Source organism: Macaca fascicularis, chromosome 15, assembly GCF_037993035.2.
Source record: "Macaca fascicularis isolate 582-1 chromosome 15, T2T-MFA8v1.1".
NCBI classification, from domain to species: Eukaryota; Metazoa; Chordata; class Mammalia; order Primates; family Cercopithecidae; genus Macaca; species Macaca fascicularis.
The window spans coordinates 10,805,827-10,809,280 of NC_088389.1; the positions used below are offsets into that span (position 1 = coordinate 10,805,827).

Below are 3,454 nucleotides of genomic sequence, written 5' to 3' on the forward strand. Positions count from 1 at the left end.
CAGATAGTGTATATTGTACCCATTAAGTAATTTCTCTCAGCATTATAGGTTTTTATTTCATTTTATTTATTTATTTATTTAGAGAAGGAGTTTTGCTTTTGTTGCCCAGGCTGGAGAGAAATGGCGTGGTCTCAGCTCACTGCAACCTCCACCTCCCAGGTTCAAGCGATTTTCCTGCCTCAGCCTCCCAAGTAGCTAGGATTACAGGCATGCGTCACCACATGTGGGTAATTTTTTATTTTTAGTAGAGACGGGGGTTTCAACATGTTGGCCAGGCTGGTCTTGAACTTCTGACCTGAGGTGATCTTCCTACCTCAGCCTCCCAAAGTGCTGGGATTACAGGTGGGAGCCACCATGCCTGGCCTGCATTATAGGTTTTTAAAAATACTTGATTTTATATTTGTGTCTCTTTTCTCTTACATTGGAAATCTTGGTTTTTGACAAAATTAGCATTTTTATCTCTGCATCTTATTGCTCTATAGTTTATTCAATCAGTTCCCTATTTTTTTTCTTTTTTTTAACTCTTTTAGAGGCTTTTGGGCAAAAACCAGAAAGTCTGCTAGACAAATTCTAAAAGAACGGTAACACTAATCAGTCCCCTATTAATTGACATTTGGGTTGTCTCCAATATTCAACTTTTGCAGATAATGCCATAAGAAATATTTTTTTGGCCGGGCACAGCAGCTCACACCTGTAATCTCAGCACTTAGGGAGGCTGAGGCGGGTGGATCACTTGAGATCAGGAGTTCGAGACCAGCCTGGCCAACATGGTGAAACCCCATCTCTACTAAAAATACAAAAATTAGCCATGCATGGTGGCATATGCCTGTAATTCCAGCTACTTGGGAAGCTGAGGCAGGAGAATTGCTTGAAGCTGGGAGGCAGAGGTTGCAGTGACCTGAGATTGCACCATCACACTCCAGCCTGGATGACAGCGAGACTCCGTCTCAAGAGAGAAAATAAGCCTGGCATGGTGGCTCACACCTGTAATCCCAGCACTTTGGGAGGCAAAGGCAGGCAGATCACGAGGTCAGGAGATCGAGACCATCCTGGCTAACACGGTGAAACCCCGTCTCTACCAAAAAAAAAAAAAAAAAAAAAAAGAAAAAAATTAGCCAGGTATGATGGCAGTCTCCTGTAGTCCTAGCTACTCGGGAGGCTGAAGCAGAAGAATGGCGTGAACCCGGGAGGTGGAGCTTGCAGTGAGCCGAGATCGCGCCACTGCACTCTAGCCTGGGTGACACAGCAAGACTTTGTCTCAAAAAAAAAAAAAAAAAAAGAGAAAATAATAATAACAATAATAATTTTTTTTTTTTTGAGACGGAATCTGGCTCTGTCACCCAGACTGGAATGCATCTGGCATGATCTTGGCTCACTGCAACCTCCACCTCCCAGGTTCACTCCATTCTCCTGCCTCAGCCTCCTGAGTTGCTGGGACTATAGGCGCTGGCCACCGCGCCTGGTTAAGTTTTTGTATTTTTAGTAGAGACGGGGTTTCACCGTGTTAGCCAGGATGGTCTCCATCTGCCGACCTCGTGATCCGCCCACCTCCGGCTCCCAAAGTGCTGGGATTACAGGCGTGAGCCACCGCACCTGGCCCCACAAATAATTGACTTTTCACAGTTAAGATTGTGATATACTAGTTCTCTGTATATTAGTGAGGCCGTTTGTGATACAAGTTGCAAACGTTTTCTCTGCATCTATCATTTATCTTTCGACTTCGCTTACTTTTTTCTTACCATGCAAAAGGTTTTTGTTTGGTTTGGTTTTGCTTTGGTTTTTTGAGGTCGCCTAACTTATCTATCTTCTATTGTTTCTGACTGTTCAGCCATTTTTAGAAAGATTTTCTTCCCTCCCCTCTTGATTACAGAGAATTCACACATGTTTTCTTCTAGCACTCGTATGATTTCACTTTTGACACTTAAAGTTTATTCTGGTGTAGGGTGTGGAGAGGGATCTAACTTTATCTTTTTCCAAATGGTCACTGCATATGCTTCAGGGGAGGCGCAGCTAAAATAAAACTTCTAGTTGTGAATGCTGCTGCTTGGGGGAGTGAGAAATGGTCTCACAGTGACCATGAAACTCTCGAACATCCAACACGCTGCGAGTGTGGTCCTGCACAATTTATTGCTGAGGGTGTGTAGAGACGTGATCAAGGATTTGAGAGAGGAGGCGGCCTACCCAAGGAGACAAAACACCCAGAATTTTAAATTTAAATTGAGCCAGCCTCAGTGGCTCATGTCTGTAACCCCGATGTTTTGGGAGGCTGACGTGGGAGGATCTCTTAGACCAGGAGTTCGAAACTAGACTGGGCAACATAGTTAGGGCCAATCTCTAAAAAAATAAAAATAAAAAAAGTATCCGGGGAATACATGCCTGGGAATGTATCCTGGGAATACATGCCCATATTCCCAGCTCTTTGGGAGGCTGAGGTGGGAGGATCACTTGAGCCCAGGAGCTCGAGGCTGTAGTGAACTATGATCACACCACCGCACTCCAACCTGGGACAGAGCGAGACCCTGTCTCAAAAAATAAATAAATAAAATAAAATTGGCAGGCATCAATATCAAGATGAAGCCTTTGCCCACATTCAACAGACAGCTCTTTCCTTCTTTCCTGAACTCACAAACTTCTAGGGGCTCTGTGTTGCCTACAGATACAGTCCAGGCTGCTTATTTAGCACAGGGTCCTTCATACATGGCTTTTCTTGCCTCCTATTCCCTACACCTGATCATTTATAAAGCAAGCAAGCTTTCTGTGATCTTGCTTCCATGCCTCTCTGCTCAAGCTGGGTCCTACTGTCATAAAGTCCATCTGCTCCATCACCATTGATCAAATTCTTGATGAAACCAGAAGGAAAGTTCAAGTCTCACCCTCACCAGTAAGTTGCCCTCATCACTCTGATTTTGACCTCTTTCTCCTGCAGCACTTTGTAGGTTGGTTCTGGGCTGGACCTGGCCTTGACCACAGTAGGGTCGGTCCTTCCCATGTCGTCTGCTGGGTCCACGCTCCTTGACAGCAGGTATAGGGGACTTACCTGGAACCCCAGAATGTGACTTTATTTGGAAAGGAGGTCTTTGAAGATGTAGTTTGATTCAGCTGAGTTCACACTGGGTTGAGGTGGGTTTTAAATCCAATGCCTGGGGTCCTCATAAGAAGAGGAGCAAACACAGAGGGACACAGAGGAGAAGTCTGCATGAAGATGGAGGCAGAGACTGGGCCGATGCAGCCACAGCCAAGGAACACCAAGTATGACCGGTGACCATCAGAAGCTCGGAAAGAGCCAGGGAACAGCTGCTCCCTTGGAATCTTCAGAAGGAATCAACCCTGCTGACTGATACCTTGGGTTTGGGACTTTTGGCCTCGAGAATTGTGAGAGAATAATCTGTTGTTTTAAGCCACCCAGTTTGCAGTAACTTGTTATGGCAGCCCTGGGAAATGAATATAGCAGGCA

The 3,454-nt window shown here is 45.2% G+C and overlaps 1 non-coding gene across 1 annotated transcript; it reads right to left on the reverse strand.

Moving 5' to 3' along the window:
* Positions 1-528: 528 nt before the first annotated feature.
* Positions 529-590, reverse strand: LOC123569259 (U7 small nuclear RNA). Its single transcript, XR_006692901.2, has one exon. It is a non-coding gene; the product is annotated as a U7 small nuclear RNA (small nuclear RNA).
* Between the last annotated feature and the right edge of the window lie 2,864 nt (positions 591-3,454).